The following is a 13,692-nucleotide window of genomic DNA, read 5'->3' on the forward strand; positions in this document are numbered from 1 at the left end:
GAAATAGATTCATCATCTTCATAAGAGGGCAAAAGTATATGCTTCCTGGATTATTTGGCCCTTCAGGAATTTCACCGGTTATGTTACATCCATTTAAAAAGATCTAGGTTTGTCTCTGCTTTGCTGTAACACTGTCTGTCTGAATTTTTGATTTAAAAAATATGACCCCATAGATAAAAGGAGAGACAAGCTCCTTTTTCTGACTCCACTGATTCAAAATGTCTAATTTTTTCACTGATCTGGTCATTTGAAAATAGTACTTAAAAATCATTTTCAATACAAAAATCAGTTTCAATACTACGGTCAAAAAATGTGGGACATAAGCTGTATTGTTTCATGATACTGCAAAATGTAAGGTCATTTTCTGCATTATCAAATTTAAATTTTAACATCTGGTAACATTGAAAGAAAACTAGTCTCATTTACATTTCATGCTTGACCACTCAAGCTCTCTTCATTTTCCTATTAATGATTTAAAGGAAAATCCTATTCAAAGCCAACTATTTGAATTAACATATTTTAGCCTTGTTAACTACAAAATGCTTCCATATTTACTTCATAGCTTTAGGGGCCAAATATACCGAAGGTGATGTGAATTTGCATGGTGCTTTGGGAACATTAATAAACAACCATATATCTTTTTAATCAGTAGTCACATTATAAGATGCAGAAATCCCAGGGTTTATACAGTAAACAAATCTAAGAAGAAAAAAAAGGCTAGTTTATTTCTCTCTTTTCACCAAAGTCTCAATTTGTGTAGGTAAATTCCAACAGAGCTTTATTTATTTCACTCTTGGAAATTCAGGCAAATTGATAGTTTTGTTTTATTTAGGTTGATGACTGATTACTTCCTAGGCTGCTGCTCTTTTTTTTTTTTTAACATACATTTCTTTAAATTGTTATTTAAAAAGATGGTAATGATGTAAAAGTGAAAAACTAGAAGTCAGAAAAGGATGGGAGGAGTAGGCACACAGGGGACCCCTTCCTTCCCCACACCTAAACCTTAGGATATTTATCTTTAAGAAAGTCTGCATCATCATGAACAGTGGTTTATAAAATAACAAGTTATTGTTGCTGAGGAATCACCAGTTTGACTAATTAACCACAAAGGGGCTGGCGGATGGTCATATTTGACTTCCAGCCTCAGATGTGTCCCCTTTTCCCTCAGAGTCCCAAGTTTCCCACCTTGAATAATGCCTCTCCCCTTCGGTTAATATGATTGCTATTGGCACTGTTTAATTCACATTCACTTTAAAGAGCCTGGTATTATGTAGTGCACGGGGGTATCATTGATAATCATTAAATATTGCATCAGGCCCTGTAATGTTTCCTTACTGGGAACACACAAGAGTAAGGAAGGGTTTTCTTGCCTGTGGCATCTTTCCCCCAGCAGCTATAACCCAGATATCTGCTATCTTCCCCTTCTCTCTCTAGTGAGCAATGAAAACTTTATTGAAAATTTTATAGCGATGGAGGGGAGGATTTACATGATCCTATGGCAGATGCTTTAAAATCCTGCCTTAGCATTTCTGTTGTCTCAAGAGCCGCCTCAGCTGTGCTGCACCCACTGGGGAGAAACTGGTCTGTCCACTCCACCCCCTACAGTACCCAGCCTTCCTAGCTCCTCTCTCCTTTCTCGATTTTTTTGAGAGCTCTGTAACAGTTGTGCCTATCTTATTTTCCTTTATGTCTAGCTCAAAATAGACGTTCAGTAAACATTTGTTGAATGTACAAATGAATCTTGCGTCCCTCTCTGCCAGTGTCAAAGTGACCCCCTCCGTAATTGGCGCGCTAAGGCAACTCGGCTTCGGCAACTTTCCCCGAACATCACACGAAAACAGAAAGCGCAGGGTGAACAGGACCACTGTCCTGACGAGCAGAATTAGGGGATCAACTTTGGTTCCTTGAGCTCACCCCCCACCCCTGATGGTTTAATAACTAATAATAATAGCTGGCACTTACTAAGGATTTACATGTGCCAGTAACTCTTAAGTCCTTTAAGTGTATTAATTCATGTCGTCCTTACAACAACCCTCTAAGGTAGGAACTTTTATTTCCACCCCGATTTTACACATGCGGAAAGTGAGGCCTAGAGAAGGCGAGTAACTTGTCCAAGGTTTTACAGCCATTCCCTGGCAGAGCCACGCTTCAGAAGCAGTTCTCAGAGAGTCCACGATCTTAACCGAATACCTGCTAACTCAGTGTTTCTTCTAAACAAGCACAGTGCTCTCCCCAAGAAAGCTTTGGTGTTGAATAGAAGTGTTTGTCTTATTACATACCCATTACAGTTGGGGCTGTAGGGGAGCAAAATTTGCCACCCCAAAATGTGTCTCTTTGGCATGAGGATTATTGTAGGCCGATCATTTTTAAGAAACAGAAGACTCAGCAAGTTTTTTTTTTCACCTCCCCCTTAACTGCCTAAAGAATTTAGATAGAGGGCCTGTTCCAGGAAGAAGAGCCATCACCAGAGACAACTACACGAACATGAGCCAGGTGTGGGGGCCTGGGGGGGACTTAGCAAGGCCTGATTGTCCACATTCCCCTCTGCATCCCATTCTCTCTGCGTGGTGTGGCAAGCATTTGCTCTGCCCATCTCCCTGTGAACTGAATTCCTCTCCTTTGAAGTCCCAGACCCCTACCTCGTTCTCCTTAGCTCCAAGTAGCATATAAGCCTCAATTGCCTGACTGTTTTTAGGCCTCATATTCTTATGGAGCCCCCATACATACTCAAATTAAATGTAATCAAATTAAATCTGATTTTCTCCTGTTAAACTGTCTCTTAGACCAGCCAGAAGAGCCTAGAAGGGTAAAGGAAAAAATTCCCCCCCATAGGGCAAGAGGGGGTGAAGGTGGTAGCAACCTGGGGAAACTTCCCAGGATGCCCTGCTTAGTTACTTTCCTCCACCCACAGCCGATATTTATTGAGTGCCAACTATGTGCTAAGCATAAGGGACACAGAAGTAAATAAAAAGACAGGATCCTTACCTTTAGGCATACATTCTAGCTCGCAAACCAGACAGTAAACAAATAATTCTGGATGAAAGCCAGGGGGTAAAGAGAGAGACCCAGGATGCTACGGAAACCCATTTGAAGGTCCTAACCTGGATTGGGAAATCAAGGAAGACTTTCTTGGAGAGCTGATTTTTAAGCTGAGGCCTAAAGGTTGAGTAGGAATTAGCCAGGTGCGGGAGCAGGAGAGGTGTGTCCCGGACAGAGGCCTGCGGTGTGGCCGTAGTGCAGTGAGGTCAGGAGACTGGACAGAGGACGTGTAGAGCTTGAGCAGTAGCCAGGCCACGGGGGCAGTCCTCGGGGGAGATTATGGGAGTCACTGTCTAAGAGTAAGGAGAGGAAACGACATGGCAGAGCCAGGCCACACTCGAACCCCCGGGTCCAGACAGCTAGTCCCTGCCCTTGGCTTTTCATTCATAAAGCAGAACAGTAAGTAACTTGGACTGGCATAGGTATTGCAAGATTAAAATGGAGTTGAGTGGGGTTTTTTGGGGGAGTAGTTGTTCCATGTGGGGCACACATATAAGGCTAGTCATGGCCGTGAGCTAGCACTATGCTAGGCGGGGTGCTTCCTCCTGACCCTGGAGCCCTGTTGACTGATTCATATGACCTCTCCTAGGAATCTTAAAGAGACTAGGCACTAGCCGGCAGAGACGGAAGAAAAGGAGTGCGAGAGAAGAGGGAGATGAAATCTAACAGCAGTTGAAGAGGTTGTGAGGCAAAGACTGGAACCAACAATTCTAGAGCAGGTGAAAAGTACAACATCCGGCAGAGAGGACATGCTCCAAGTGGCACTGTTAGCTAAGGCAGATCCAATAGCACTATTTGTTTTTACTCGCTAATTTGATGAAAAAATATTTTTACACACACAGAAATTTTCACAGTATATACTGATTAAATGTACTCTTTTTTTCCCTCTTTATTTTTTATTTATTATTTAGTGTGTATGTGAGGAAGATTGGCCCTGAGCTAACATCTGTTGCCAATCTTCCTCTTTTTTGCTTGAGGAAGATTGTCGCTGAGGTAACATCTGGGCCAACCTTCCTCTATTTTCTGTGGGACGCCGCCACAGCATCTCTTGACGAGCCGTGCTAGGTCTGCTCCCAAGATCTGACCCGGCGAACCCCGGGCTGCTGAGGTGAAGTGCATGAACTTAACCACCACGCCACTGGGGGGGCCCCTGGTTACGTATACTTTTTTTTTTATGCTTTTGGGTTCTTTTTTAAAGATTGGCACCTGAGCTACCAGCATCTGTTGCCAATCTTCTTTTTTTCCTCCTTCTTCTTCTCTCCAAAGTGCCCGAGTACACAGTTGTATATTCTAGTTGTAGGTCCTTCTGGTTGTGCTATATGCGACGCTGCCTCAGCACAGCTTGATGAGTGGTGTTATGTCCACACCCAAGATCCCAACCGGTGAAACCCTGGGCCACCAAAGCAGAGCATGCGAACTTAACCTCTTGGCCACAGGGCCGGCCCCTACATGTACTTTTGATAGTACTAACAAATTCCCGTAAATTTCAAGAAATTATTTGTCTTAAAAGATGAGTGGCACATGTCCCTATAAATACGTTATTGAACGGGAATAATAGCCTTAATATCTCTGTCCTTTGTTAAAATGCAAATTTGGTTTACACAGCATGCATGAATTTAATGCCAATATAGGCAGGGCACTGTTCCCTAATAGCATCAGCATCAAAAGAGCAAAGAAAATTAAATTCCGTCTTCGTTTTTTATGTATATTCCTTGTCTAGTTTCTTGGAACAGTAAATTCCTATTTATCAAAAACAAAACAAAACAAAACCAGAATTTTTCCCTGAATTCTGCTTCGATGAGGATGGCAAGGAGATATCAGGAATTTATCTTTCAAGAGAGCTTTTCATTTTATGTCACAGAGTCAGTACAAATTCAGTCCAGATTATAACTGTAAATAGACGGCAAGAAGTCCTGCTCTGGAGATAGGCAAACTGCGTGAGGACATGGTCACTACTTATTAGCTGGGTTACCTTGGCTAGGTCACTTAACTTCTTTGTGCCTCAGTAGTAATAACATTTGTACAATGCACTGCAACTGCAAAATGTCCCACATTTATCCCATTTAATGATATTAATATTTAATGAGTGCTTACAGCATGCAGGCGTGGTCTCATTTAAACCACAGAACAACATCTATAAGGGAGGTACGTTTATCGCGTCCATTTGACAAATGATAAAACTGAAGCTGAGAGAAATTAAGAAATTTCTTCCCAAGGTATACAGGAAGTGGCAGAAACTTGTGAATAGCCTCCAAATCTGATGCTTAACCACTATACTATATTGCCATCAGTTAGTGATTTTTTATTTATTTTAGCTATAAAGTAAGATGTCTGATTCTTGCAGGATTAAGAGAGAATGCATTTAGAATGCCCAGCACAGTGTCTAAGATCTGGCGGCTGGTTAGCATGCATTGCATGGTATGAAAGAGGAGGAAGGGGCAAGGGATGCGGAATGAGGAGAAAGAAGTAGTGTCTCTGACCTACCCAATTCCACCTCCAACCGGAAGCCTTCATTCAGCTTCACAGCCTTTCCAGTGGCGGCAGGCTCTCCAAGCACAGACTCAACGCCGGCTGTCCGATACCGTGGCTATTACCCTTATGTGGCACCTGAAGTGTGGCCAGTCCAAGTTAAGAAGTGCTGAAAGTATAAAACACATCAGATTTCAAAGACATAATATAAAAAAAGAATTTAAAATATCTTGTTAATAATTTTATGTACATTATATATTGAAATAATGATATTTTGGATATACTGAGTTAAATAACATGTTATTTTTAATGTGGCTTTTCACTTTTTTAATGTGGCTACCTGAAAATTCAGAATTATGTGTATGTCTCACGTTATATTTCTGTTGGACAGCACTCAGTGAGAGATTTGTCTGCTCAGTCCTGCTTCCACTCCAAAGACCAGGTTTTCCACAGCCGCTCAAACCCAAGCTGTTGCCCCATCGTCGCCGGGAGCACCCCACTTTCGTACATCCCTCCCTCGCATCGGTTAGATCACGTTCTCCAACTTGAACGTGTTCTTTGTCATTTAGGGCCTTTCTAATGGAATCAAAACACCATCTCATGCTTTAGAATTGGAAATATTTATCTGACGACTAGAGTATGTTAGCCAGGAGTGTCTAATAAAACTCTAGTTTGCATTTTTGAATCTTCAAATGTATCGATGTTATTTTTATGGGAATATTTTCACGTTTATCTTGTTAGGTATAAATCACCAGTAAAATGCTGTGTAAATTAGAAAAGAAAGAAAGGTGTCATTATATACTAAGGTTACCCCATTCCTGTGACATAATCCATCATATTCTCCTAAGATCCCAACCAGAGGGCACAGGTCGATTATTTACATGCTCCTTGATAAATGAAGTCCTTTGGACATTTAATAGTGTTAAGACCTCCGGAAATTTAATTAAAAATTATTTGATTTACGCCCTTCTCCCCCGGAACCACCCCAGGTAAACTGTTACTACCACAAGGAGCACTAATGTTGCTTTGCACAAGTAATTCCTTGAACAAAAAAAGGCATGAAGGTTTGTTACAAAGTTTTCCTCTAAGCACATAGAGATTATTACCTCCCACGACATTTTCTTTAAACAGGGTTAGACTGACTTAGTTTAATGAGTTTGGAGATTGTTGCTTCTTCCCCTTTAACTTGCCAGTTAAATCAGAAATATTTATTTTAAGAGACAGTTTAAGGAACTCCGTAATTCCCAATCTGTCAGAGTTTTACAAATAAATCTCAGTTGAATGCCTGTCATTGTTTCCAATCTGGTCAAGCAAAAAGAAAAAAGTATACACTTCATCAGAATAATTAGTTGATTGGGGTTAAATAATTCTAAGAATAAACATTTGACCCCCTGGCACATCATAAACCTCCTGGAGTGAGAAGGATTATAAATTAAACATACAGGATTTAAAACGGTCCAGATACACCCTGAACATTATTGCAGGCATGTGGGACGCATTTAGATAAGTTAAAACCAAGAGTGGGTTTAGAGTTTAGCCATCTTTGATCAGTGGTTTACTGAAGCTTTATCATTTTGGTGTGAGGATGGGGGGGCTCAGAGAAGGGGTTAGAAAGAGAGGAATAGTGCCCCCTGCTGCCCGATGGCCACCTCCCTTCCCTGAAACTTACGGTTCAGAGATTTTTAGAGACTTGGTACCCCAGGGGACAATGAAAGTCTTAAGTACAAAGAAGTCAGGAAGGAAAGAACATTCATTGAGGGCCTACAACATTGCAAGCACTGTCCTGTCATTTAATTTAGTAATAATATGAAGTCCATTACAAATTCAGGAATGAATAGGATGAAGTTTTACACATAGAGAAACTGAGGTTTAAGGAACCTTTACAAGATTCATAGCTAGGAGTGGAATGAGCCAGAAGCTGGCCCCAGGTATGCCTGGCTCCAAAGCCAGTGATTCTTATACTGCAGCATGCCGGCAGCGGCTGGAGGCCACAGGCACAGCTCAGACTCCTACAAATATGGTGACAACCGTTCTGATTTGCCTTGGACCCACAGGGTTCTGGCAACGCTGGACTTTCAGTGCTACAACCAGGGAATTCGGGGGCAACCAGGATGAGTTGGTTGCCCTAGCTAGGATTCAACTGGCCAGAATCAGGCACCAAGCTGAAGGGTCAGTTTGGAAAAGGAGGAAGACTGCCCGGTGTCTGTGCTGTTCCTCAGTGGCCCGGGCCACTGTGCCACCAGTGAGCAGTCACCGTCCTACTCGTTTCATGCCATGACATGTCCTGATGCGTTGTCAAAGAGGCTCACGTTTCTGCCAGTTATGATTTCTTCAGTTCCTGTCCTAAATCATCAAAGTCAGTTGGAATTTAGATGACTGAATAAATCATCCACTCAAGTGGAGGGGAAGGAGCAGAGACTGGCATCACAGAAACATGAGTTCTGTGAGGGTTAAGGAGGGCCAGAAAAGGGGGTGAGTAACAGAACTGACATCACAGAATGCTCACTGATGTACAGGGCACTGGGCTAGGTATTTTCCGCACATTATCTTGTCTTATGTCAACTCTAAAAGGTTATAATTAATCCTAATTACAGATTTAATAAATAAATAAATGAATGAAACTCACAGGCTAAATAACTTGTCTAAGGTCACAGCTAGAAAAAAAGGTGAACTCCGTTTATTTCTGCCCAAAGCTATGTGACTTTTTCCACTATATCATAGTGTCTGACACATAGTAGTACTTAATAAATAGAGTCCCCCTTCCCATTACATTCCTAAGAACTTAAATTTATTAATTTCAGTGTCCTTCATATGCTTTTAAAATAAAATAACATGCCAAAAAGTGTATTCTCCAAACTCTTAGGGTGGCTGTAGAGATTCACGGTGGCAGATGAAGTTACCTGCTTAAGTTCACTGTGTATGTTAAAGCTGAGAAAAGAATTGAAGCCACTACTCCCGTTCACTCTCACTGGTCAGTGAGTTGGCCAGTCCCCGCTGAGACTGGATGGAACACCGAACCAGGAGATGATACATAAAGAAAGCAGCGTTCTTCCAATCTCCTCTCAATTATTTCCTGTAAAATGGCAATTTACGAGCCCATAGGAAATACAAATGAATGTCTGGCAAACTCTTTAAACACTCTAATTACAAGAAAAACAGAAGACAGGTGGGTTACTACAGGAAAGTTTTCTGGCATACGTACTTTGCCCCTGATTCTGTAAGACAACGTGAACTGGCAGAGGAAAGTGGAAGGACATCCACAAAGACATGGACGCAAGGATAAGGACATCTTACCTAGATATGTATTTGTGTAACTGGAGAAACCATTAATGTGCCTAAGTATTTATGGCTGAAAATCAAATCCTACATGCAAATTAAAATGTCATGAGAAGGAAGCGGGCAAATATGATGTAGAGATCAAAGACTGTCTGCCAGATACCTAAACAAACAGAGGTTCTGTTAGCAAAGAGGAATAGGCAGTTGCCTTTTGGGTAGACATCAACAGTGTCTGCTACTCCCTATCTATAAAATGGGAAGAATATGTACCCTGTACAATTGTCGTAAGGATTAGAGATATTTGAATTGCCTGGCAAAGAGGAGGTACTCAAGAAGGGTTTGCTATCGTTTTATCTGAGCACTCCGTGATTCCATTTTAGAGCGTATGAAAATCCTGTTTGGGGACAAGATGGGATATTAGCTCTGCTTTGGTGTGTTAATTCAAAATGTGCCTGGCACATAATAGGACCTCAATGAAGATGTGTTAATGAATGAACGAATACATTTTAACTCTCTTCTCTCTGAGGCGTAAGAGAACACACATGTCTACCTCCAGCCCTGTGGAAAGGTCTGCTTTTCAACTCAAATTAGCAGGAAGGACACAGCAAAAGTGTAATAATGATTTCAAGACAGAAATGTTGCCCTCCATTACATAAGTAGCAAGGGGGCAAGCTTACCAGGGGTGCCTGCGTGCTCTGTAATGGCAAAATATTCTTACACGCCACTCTCGGTGATGCGGGGTCGGTGAGCCGAGGGTTAAAAGAAAGATTTCTTAGACTCTCAAGATCTGGCTGTAGTGCTCTTTTATTTAGAGAATAGTGTGGAATAGCATGGGGACAGGACCCATGGGCAGGCAGAGCTTCTGCTGCCGCTGCTTCTGCTGCCCCCGCTGGCATGGGGACAGGGCCCATGGGCAGGCAGAGCAGCTGCTGCTGCCCCCGCTGGCATGGGGACAGGACCCATGGGCAGGCAGAGCTGGTGCGTGGGGACAGGGCCCACGGGCAGTCAGAGCTCCTGCTGCTGCCGCATGGGGACAGGGCCCACGGGCAGTCAGAGCTCCTGCTGCTGCCGCATGGGGACAGGGCCCACGGGCAGTCAGAGCTCCTGCTGCTGCCGCATGGGGACAGGGCCCACGGGCAGTCAGAGCTCCTGCTGCTGCCGCATGGGGACAGGGCCCACGGGCAGTCAGAGCTCCTGCTGCTGCCGCGTGGGGACAGGGCCCATGGGCAGTCAGAGCTCCTGCTGCTGCCGCGTGGGGACAGGACCCATGGGCAGTCAGAGCTCCTGCTGCTGCCCCGAGTTGAGGGTTAGGGCTAATTTTATAAGGCATGGGTACGTGACTTATTTTTACTGGAGAAAAGAAAAGATGATGTAAAAAGTCATTAAATGATTTCAGTGCAGATGGGGTCTGGTTATTGTGCGGTCATATAACTTTAGATATGAATCTGGCCATATAGATCGGCATGCAGGTCAGGATGCCCTGGGCTTCTCTCCCTGGGGCGGTCCTAATTCATACCATAAAAAAAGTCCACTGGGTCGTATAGTTTGGCATGTAGGCCAGGTCACCTTGGGCTTCTCTAGCTGGGGCAGCCTTAATCCACATCATCGGTTGCTACTGACTTTACGGCTGTGTTTCAATAGTTATTGAACTAAGAATTATCCAAGAAAATTTTGGTCCTGAAGATTCCTAGATTGTTTTCTTCAACTTGTACATTTTCTTTAGCAATATTTTAATGGTACAGAACAAGCATTTCATACAAGTGAGATAAATTGATTTAAACTTTGTTTTCATAAAATAGTTGGTGACCTGTGCTACTTGTCAGCAACACATCCAAGTTGTACCTTCAGGAAATAGCGGCCTCAGCAAATAGTAGCTGCTGTTATTATTCTAGCCCTCTTTACTCCTTACTTTCACTAAATTCCATTTTTGATAGAGTCCAGCCTTTCCCTAAATATGCTCCATGAGAGACTATGTCTGTGAAATGGGAATAGGAATCATAGAAAAAAGGGGTTCTGAGATCCAATAAAATTAGGAAACCGCAAGTTAACGAAATTAAAGTTTTTTACCGTAGAACTTCTCTGATACGTTCATGCGCCCTGTGAATCTCCAAGAGGAAGCTCTGGTGGTGCTCAGCCTTTTCTTCCTCATTCGCCCTCTCTCCCCAGAGGTCTCTGCTTTTTAGACTTTTTTTCCTAATCTGCCTTTTCCATCCCCCAGCCCCTGCCCCCTCTCCTCCTCGACCCTGAAATTAAATACTAAGGGATAGGGGCCAGCCCCGTGGCTGAGTGGTTAAGTTCGCGCGCTCCGCTGCAGGCCGCCCAGGGTTTCATCGGTTCGAATCCTGGGCGCAGACATGGCACCGCTCATCGAGCCACGCTGAGGTGGCGTTCCACATGCCACAACTAGAAGGACCCACAAATAAGAATACACAACTATGTACCTGGGGGCTTTGGGGAGAAAAAGGAAAAAAAAAATAAAATCTTTAAATACTAAGGGATAAGATTTCGTTGGGTAGAGCTGAGCTCTGGAAGGCCACAAACCATTGCACTATTTCCATGCCCCCTAAGAAGCAGTGTTCACCCCATGAGGGATGATATCGCCTCAGCTGAGAACACTCGCCCTAGTATGAAACGCTTGTCAGACTTGTTTGACCACTGACCTTTTTCAAGAGGACCAGTAGTCCCAGGAACTTGCTTTGGGAAGCCCTGATTTGGTGAGCATGGGGTATTTAACACTTCATTGTTCCTTTATGACTCAAAGAGAGACTCTTCTCTTTAATACTGAAATTTCTGGTGTTAAAAGTTAAACTGGGGGCCGGCCCCGTGGCTGGGTGGTCAAGTTCAAGGGCTCTGCTTTGGCTGCCCAGGGTTTCACTGGTTCGGATCCTGGGCACGGACATGGCACTGCCCATCAGGCCACACTGAGGCAGCATCCCACATGACACAACTGAAAGGACCCACAACTAAAATATACAACTATGTACCGGGGGGATTTGGGGAGAAAAAGCAGAAAAAAAGAAGATTAGCAACAGATGTTAGCTCAGGTGCCAATCTTTTTTAAAAAAAAGTTAAACTGAGGCATATTAAAAATTTTAAGAGTTTGTGCAAAAATCAGTTTGAATCGGGCAGTGCCAAACGGCAAGTAGTTAGAAGTGCTCCAGAGGGAGCGAAGGGAAAGACTTTTTAGAGATGCCGAAGAAAAGCAAGGATACTCGATTGGCCAAGCTTGAAGCATTTTCCTTATTTGGGAAAGCCTAGTTGGCTGTTTGTGATTGGTTTCCATTTCCTAACCTTGAGGCATTACAGGCTTAGGTTTTGAGTTCCTTACAGAGGTTGCTAAGGCATTAAAAGCCACCTCGGTCTAATGGCCTTGTTTCAGTAATTTAACGCTGGTATAAGACTACAGTAAGGACAGGAGTTCAATAAGACTTGTTGATTGGGAAAACCTGTATCTGCCTCTGCTCTCCCTCTGGCCATCATCCTAGTCTGTGGTTAGAATTTTATACCAGCCAATTTTTTTTTGAAGAAGAAGTTTAGCCCTGAGCTAACATCTGTGCCCATCTTCCTCTATTTTATATGTGGGCCTCCTGCCACGGCATGGCTTGAGAAGCTAGCTTTGCGGAGGTCTGCGCCCAGGCTCTGAACCAGCGAACCCCAGGCCACTGAAGCAGAGCACGCAAACTTAACCACTATGCCACCAGGCCGGCCCCATACCAGCCAATTTTTTTAACTACAAATTATGGTATAACGTGCATAAAGTGTGCAATGTGCACTAATCATAAATGTACAGCTTGATGAACTTTCAGCATTGCACACCCCCAGTTCGGGATATAAGTACTGAATTCTTGATCAGAGAACCTTAAAAAAGTACTTGATCTCCCATCATCCACATACTGTGGTTTTCAAACTTCAGTGAAGTTTAATAAAGAGTCCACCTACAGAAGCTTATTAAAACTGCATATTCTTACCCTCAGAGATTCTCATGCAGAGGGTCCCGGATGTGAGCCGGGATTTTAAATAAAGCACTTCACGTGAATCTCATGCAGGTGTCTGTGGATCACACTTCTGGGAAACACTGGCCTCCCTGAAGGATAAAAGTCAAAGTCCTGAAAAAGGTATTAAGGCTGTCCCTAAATTGATCCAATTCTGTTTTTCCAGACTCAGCCCTGCTAGTTTCCACCATGCTGAGTCACTCGCCTCTCCTCAATGGGTCATCTCCAACTCGAGTCACCTTTCCATTCTTCTTTACATGGCAGACTCCTACTCATCCTTCAAGACCTAGCTACATTGCCATCACCTCTGAGAAGTCTTCTTAACCTCACCAGGCAGAATTAGTTCCCCCTCATTGTTCATCCAGAACTTTATTCAAACTGCTGTTATACTTATCACACAATATTGATTTTTTAATCTCCTTGTTTAGAAGTAAGGCCCTGCACATAGTGGGTGAATGTATGAATGAATGAATGAATGAATGAATCAGTATGCTACTGATTTACACGTGGAGTCACTTGGTTCTCATTTTCCAGGCCAACCAGACTGCAAGCCCCCTAAGGGAAGAGGGGCTTTCTGACTCACTTTCCTAATCTCCAAAATCATGGCAGGGATTCAGTAGTCAGTGGAAAATTATCTAATGAAAGAAAACAATCAGCACACTCCCCCCTCCCCCCCTCCCCCCGGCAATTTAGTGAGTGGCTCCGCGCTTCCTAAGCCCTCGCTACAGCTCTTGGAGGGAAATCTGAAGAGTGTGAGTCAGTTGGGGCGAGATGTGATCCCCATCTGCCACATAAGAATGTTAGGTAAGCCCTGAAGCCACAAGACTGTGCCTCCAACGCCGGGTTCCTGGTTCTCTCTGCCCGTTCCCGCCACAGAACACTGTTGCCATGGAGATGACCATTACTCTAAGTGGGC

The sequence above is a fragment of the Equus caballus genome, chromosome 2 (genome assembly GCF_041296265.1).
Source record: "Equus caballus isolate H_3958 breed thoroughbred chromosome 2, TB-T2T, whole genome shotgun sequence".
In the NCBI taxonomy this organism is placed as follows: domain Eukaryota; kingdom Metazoa; phylum Chordata; class Mammalia; order Perissodactyla; family Equidae; genus Equus; species Equus caballus.